This window comes from Meriones unguiculatus, chromosome 11, assembly GCF_030254825.1.
Source record: "Meriones unguiculatus strain TT.TT164.6M chromosome 11, Bangor_MerUng_6.1, whole genome shotgun sequence".
NCBI classification, from domain to species: domain Eukaryota; kingdom Metazoa; phylum Chordata; class Mammalia; order Rodentia; family Muridae; genus Meriones; species Meriones unguiculatus.
In genome coordinates, this window is record NC_083359.1 from 48593816 (window position 1) to 48600236 (window position 6421).

Genomic DNA, 6421 nt, shown 5'->3' on the forward strand with positions numbered 1-6421 from the left:
GTGTTAGAGACTGAACTCAGGTCTTCTGGAAGACCAGTGAGAGCTCCTAACAGCTGAGCCATCTCTCCAGCCCCCTACTTTTGAGACAGGCCAAATTAGTCTCAAATTTGCCGCAAAGCCAAGGACAACCTTGGATTGCTCATCCTTCTGCTTCAGTCTCCCAAGTGCTGGGATTACCCGAATGTACTATTCAGAACCAGCCTAATTTTATTTTTCAGTCATTATTTCCAAGACTGATAATTGGGTACTCTTAGAGCTCTGAAGAATGTGGGAAACATGGGGTTCTCCCTGTGATGGCTGTGGGCACAGAGACTCCTTCCTGAATTTACATACTGCCCTGTCAGATGAACTTAGTGCTACAGGTAAGGTGGTGTGGACCTTGAGTTTTAGATTCGCTACTCACATCCAGTTAAGTGCAGCTGCACACTGTGGCAGTGGGAAATCTGCACACTTTGGTGACACACAGATAGGTGGGAACTCACGCTTTTGAAGTGAGTGTGAAATAGACCCCAGGTTGCTGAGCTGTGACCCTCTGTGTAATGATCTATTTGGAACCTTTTAAATAGTCCATTAACAAGCATAACATTATGGATGGGGAAGGGTCTTATAAGGAGCTACAGTTGCTGGGGGAGTTGTGTGGAGGAGTGATGTTTTCTTCAGTAGTGTAGCCTCTGGTAAATTGATGCACTTATGCTAGTGGCCATAATTAACTCAGTGGATCACAGAACACACAGACATGAAGTGGAAGTGGGGCTGAGGAAGACTTTCAGTGGGACAGAGAAGGGGAGAAGAGTTAGTGGGAGGGAAGGATTTGGCTGTGGTACCAGGGGAAAGTGAAGTTGAAGAACAGAGGGGTTGGATGACCCCATAAAAGCAGAAACAGATCTAGTGAGGGCACAGACAAAGACAAGGGGTAATAGGCCAAATTCTTAGAGAGTGTGGGGTATGGAATATTCTGGGGTCCCATAGATAAGTTATATCTCAAAGTACATAACACTTATGGAAGTGGGTTCCCAATAAGGAAAAATAGTATACAGGAAAAAGGGTATGAGAAAATTAAAGATAAATTAACCCCCACCCCCCCAGTATTTCTGTGTGTGCACAGATATGGCACTGCCATGAGTGTGGAGGGCAGAGAACAGGAGCTGGTTTTCTCCTCCCACCATGTGGTTCTGAAGAGTTTAAGATAGTCTGAATATAACTCCATTTTGAAATAAAGATCTTGACTGGGAACTGAATTCAGGTACCAGGAAATAACACAGAATGTACACCTGGCAGAAAACAAAGTTAACTCTCTTAGCAACAGCCTCCAGGAAATATAACAGAATAAATGCTTCATAGAAAACAGAGACAAACTCCCTGGCAATAATCAATGGAAATCGGTTGGGAATTGGGTGGAAAAATTCTCCCCAATGTTTCAGATATGGTTTAGAAAAATAGCCATTGTGATTATGTGCCTTAGCCATTGTGATTGTGTCCCTCATAAAAGGTCACCCTGCCCTGCTAAACTTCACCCAATTCTGTAACGCCAAGGCTTGTGCCCCCCCTGCTTGCTGCCATGGAAACCCCCTGCTCCCAGATTTTCCCTTTAAAAATCCTGTTCACTCAGAGCTTGGGGTCCCACTTCTCTACTGCTACGTCAGTGAGACTTGGGTCCTGAGTTCGATCGCTCTTGTAATAAAGCTCTCTTGCAATTGCATCGAGTCGTCTCCTGTTGGTCTCTGAGGGTCCCATGAACCTGGCATAACAGTTCCTGGAGGTGTCAACCTCAGGTTGGGCCATCTTGGCAGCCTAGGATTGTATGTGTGTATAAAAGGTACTGATCTTGAGTGAATCATGAATCATCTTTGTGTATGCTTACAGTTTCAGGAGTGGGTGTAGTGGGTCACAATAGCACATGCCTGTAATCCCAGCACTCAGCAGGCAGAGGCTGGCAGATCTCTGAGAGTTCCAGCCTAACCTGGTCTACAAAGTGAGTCCAGAACAGCCGGGGCTACACAGAGAAACCATGTCTCAGGGTGGGGAATTAGAGGAACAGGGGATGCCATGAATGGTAATTAGACCTTCAGTGGTGGTAGGAAGAGAATGAAAGAGTAAGGAGTCAGCTCCTAATGATATGGGCTGCATGACATGAACTAAAGAAGAACACTACTTCCTTGGAGGAAATCTATTGTGCCCCAGAAAACAGGAACAAAATGAGACAAAATGCTCTTACCTTTACATATTCTTTTTTGTTCTTTATTAGGAAACAAGCTATTAAAAGACAATTTTTATTTGTAATTTTCTAATGTTCAGATTTAAAAATTCAGGGGGCCCAGGATAACAAGTTCAGTGTGAAGTTACAGTATGCTGCTGGACAATACCAAAGTCTCCGAGTCGACTAAGGAGCTCTCTGCCCGCCTTCTTGCCTCTGCTCCTTGTGTCAAATTCTCACTGTTGTTAGACATATCTGGCAAAAGACTGAAGGCAAGAACAATAAGGCTTGCAACTATCATGCATATTCCGATAGAGAAAGCCAGAGGGTGGGAAGAGTCCCAGATGAGAATGGCTCCTAGAGTCAGAACTAGTGCTGCCATGATGAAGACTAGCATGGGCCACGAGCAGCATCCAGAGAGTGACCGACAACGACGACAACGACGACAACGAGCCGGCTCCTCCTCAGCCTCCTCCTCCCTTCCTGCGAGGTTGCTAGTAACATCCATTTGGATAGGCTGGTATACTGTGGTTACTTTCCTGATGGGGGGAAAGGTACAGTTCAGAAACAGCTTAAGTTTATGTAGGGGGCTGGGATATGCTTTGTAACCCAGAACTTGGGAGACTGCAGCCAGAAGATCCAGGACTCCCAGCAAGTTCAGGCTTTATAGTGAGCTTGGGGCCAAGGCTCATTCAGTGAGGATATACTTCAAAGGGATGTTCTATATGAGGCACATCTCTCAAGGGTTGGAGAGATGGCTCAGTGGCCAATAGCCACTTGTTGCTATTACAGAGGACTCAAGTTCAATTATCAGCACCCACATGGTGGCTCATAACCCCCTGTAACTCCAGGCTTAATGAATTTAATTCCCATCTTCTGACCTCCAAGGGTACCAGGTATGCATATGATTCATATATGTGCAGGCAAAACACTCATACATGTAGAATACTAAAATAAATGAGTCTTTAAAAATAGTATTTTAAGCCGGCAGCAATGGCACATGCCTTTAATCCCAGTACTTGGGAGGCGGAAGCAAGTGGAGCTCTATGAGATCCAGGCCAGCCTGTTTTACAGAACTGTTGGGAACAAGCAAAAGAAACTTATTCCAAGTACTACCATTTTGTTCTCATACTCTGTTTAATCATAGGGAAAAACAAAGTTGTTCAAGTTCCCAGGCCCTAGAGGAGCTGAGAACTTCCCAATAGCTGAACAGCTTCTGTTGTGAGGAGACAGTTGTCTGAAGAACATCTCAAGAACAACCTCTCCATCTTGCTGGCAGGGTCAACTAAGTTCATATTCTCAGGCACAGGGACCTATTCCTGTCCTAATTGGTAAACATTCCCTTGCTCAACTGCTTATGTCAAAATATGATTGGACAATGTTACAGGCCACCCTGCTCCCCCTTACTTTATGGTTTCATCCTTTAAACATTCCACACAAAATCCCTTCAGTGTTGCTGTTCATTCCAGAGTCTGCTCCATGGCCCTAATCCACCAGTAACAGCTTGATTGCAATACATTTTTGTCATCTGTATTGACCTGGTATTTGAGTTATGTTGGATTTAATCAGACCCTACCACAAGAGCCAAGTTCTAGGACAGCTAAGCTACACAGAGAGACCCCATCTAAGAAAGAAAGAAAGAAAGAAAGAAAGAAAGAAAGAAAGAAAGAAAGAAAGAAAGAAAGAAAGAAAGAAAAATTATTTTAGGGTGGGCATAGTAGTGTACACCTTTAATCCAAAAAGCTCAGGAGACAGAGGCAGGTAGGTCTCTGTGAGTTTAAGACTAGCCTGGTCTACATAGCAAGTTCCGGGATAACCAGGACTGTGTAGAAAACCTGTCTCAAAAATCTAAAAACAGAGAGAAAGAGAGGAGAGAGAAGGAGGGAGAGGGAAGGGGGAAGAGAGAAGAGAGGGAGAGAGGGATCGGGAAGCAAGAAGAGAGAAGGGAGGAAGGGAGGGAGGGAGAGAATCTTTTCAAGAAGGCCAGGCCAGACTTGAGTAGTTTTTCTTACAGTGAGGAGGGTGGGATGTAACTAATGGCCTCGCACATGGAAGAAAGAGCTACACCCACATACACCACAGCTCCACTGTGGTTCTCAGTGGTATAAAAGATACTATATGTAGCCAGGTGTGATGGCACATACCTTTAATCCCTGCACTCCTGAGGCAGAGACAGGTGAATTCTGTGAGGCCAGCCTTCTGAACTACATACAGAGGTCGTCCAGGACAGCCAAAGTTACATGGTGAGATCCTGTCTGGGGCAGGGGTAGGGGTGGGGTATCATTTATAGGTGTTACCTGGAAAGGCTACTAAAAATGGAGTACTAGACTCGAGGCACTCAAATAAGTAGGCTCTGCTTCTTCCTCAAGTGTTTTTATTGTTATACTTCATACAAGTAGTGAAATTTAAAACGGAATGAAGACTAAAGAGACAGCATATGCTTGTAATCTTAGAATTTAAAAACTGAGGAAGAAGTGTGAATTCTAGGCTAGATTGTGTATTTTGTAAAAGACTTTCTCAAAACAAAACAAAACCAGTAACCCCCCCCAAAAAAAACCCCTCTGAGCCCCATAAAAAGAAAAACAGGAAAAAAAAATAAAAAAGAAAAGAAAAAGAAAACCACATGGAAAAACAGCTAGGTGGCCAGGTGGTGGTGGTGCACACCTTTAATCCCAGCACTTTGGAGGCAGAAGCAGGCAGATCTCTCTAAGTCTAAGGCCAGCCTGGTATACACAGCGAGTTCTAGGACAGCCAATGCTACACAGAGAAATCCTGTCTCTAATCCTGCTCCCTCAAATGAAACCCAGAACCACAAATAAACAAAATAAAATTATTTGGGAATATAAAATATTACAATGTGGGGTAGGGAGGGAGGTGGATACCTGTAATCCTAGCACTTAGATACTGAGGCAGGGGGATCTTGAGTTTGAGGCCATCCTGAGACACACATACGAGCCCTGGCTCAAAGGTTGGGCATGGTGGCATATGCTGTAACTCCAGCATTTGGGAGACTGACTCAAAAAGATTTTTAGAAATTCAAGGTCAGCATGACCTACATAACATCAGGTCAGCCAGAGCTACATAGCAATAGTCTACCTTAAAAAAAAAAAAAAAATCAAAGCCAGGTGGTGGTACATGTGTCTTTAATCCCAGCACTCAAGAGGCAGAAGCAGGTGAATCTCTGCGTTCAAGGCCAGCCTGGCCTACAGACTGAATTCCAGGATATCTAGGGCTACACAGAGAAACCTGGCTTCCAAACCAAAAATAAATAAGTACACAAGTATTACTGCAAATGTTATATTTTTAATGACTAAAATATAAAGTGTTAAGGTCTTTAAAATATAAAGAACACTTATAAATCAAGAGAAACCCACATTTAAAGGTTTACTTTTATGTTTGAGTGTTTTGTTGTTTGTATGCTTTTTGGTACCACTTGCATGCCCTCAACGTTCAGAAGAGGGCACCACATTCCCTGGAACTGGAGTTATGGAAGGTTGTGAGCAGCCATGTGAATAATGGGACCAGAACCTGGGTCCTCTACAAGAACAAGTGCTCTTAATCACCGAGCCATCTCTTCAGCCCCTGGAAATCCAGAATCTTAGTATCTTAAAAAAAAAAAAAGTCCAGGGAAATGGACAATAATCCCCCTGACTCCCCGCAGAAATGCAAATTTTAACCTCATATGCAAATATTCCTAAAGCTGTGAAGCTCAGCAGAGTGTCTTCAAAATCACTTTCGGCTGACACAAAGCAAGTTAGTTTAATGAGAAAAAAAAATGAGCTTTTCTTACCTGGTAGGATGGATAGCTTTTAAACAACCCAACAAATGCCAGAAATTGTCTCTTCCAAAGCAGTGAGGACTTTCAGGCGGAAGTGTCCTTCAGTGGCGAGGCAGGGCTGTGCCTGATTTTTATGTATTGGCTCTTGATTGCAGAATTGAAGCAACCTGAACTCTCATGGTGGGGAAGTGGGGAATCCACAAAACACAGTATTTTCTTAATTCATTCACCAATGTAAATGAGTCTGAAGAAAGTCCTAATAAGGAGTGCACAATATAGAGCACTCCTATCCTCTTAAAAGATAATGCTAAAATTGGAAGAGGTTTACACTGATGGCTTTTATGCTTGTCTTCACCTGCTAAGAATTTGGTAAAGATGTCTTTGTTGTTGTTGTTGAGACAGGGCTTCTCCACATAGCTCTGGTTGTCCTGAAACTCACTCTGTAGACC